Here is a 464-nt window from a genome sequence, read left to right on the forward strand (position 1 = left end):
TAGGACACAAATTTGCATGAGATCTGGTCAAATTTTGTTCACAGGGATTTGACAGATGGCAAAATGAAACAAAAAGAGATGGTGACTCTCTTCAATCATTCAGCCACTTCTATTCCAGAGCTTCTTTGGTAGTCACCTAATCTGGTGTCAATTTAAGGATTGAGAGTGTGGGGGTGAAGTCTTGGCTGTCAATCTGGGGATAGCCAATGAGACTTCCGTGAGCAATGCCTTCTCCTGAGAATTTTGGGAAATCTGGTACTTCCTCCTTGGAGGCGGAAGACCACTCTCTCTCTTTCTGCCACTCCCTGGGAGACATTGCAGAAGACAAACCACATGGATTCAACAAGACCTCGGAAGCCGGAGAAGCCACAGAGAGACTCCTGCCAGCACTGAGATGTTTCCAATGACACTGGACCCAAAGACTTTCTACCCACTGGCCTGTGATCTTCTACATTCAGTGTCAT

The sequence above is a fragment of the Echinops telfairi genome, unplaced genomic scaffold, assembly GCF_000313985.2.
Source record: "Echinops telfairi isolate 266 unplaced genomic scaffold, ASM31398v2 ScPeMD7_10;HRSCAF=50, whole genome shotgun sequence".
Classification (NCBI taxonomy): domain Eukaryota; kingdom Metazoa; phylum Chordata; class Mammalia; order Afrosoricida; family Tenrecidae; genus Echinops; species Echinops telfairi.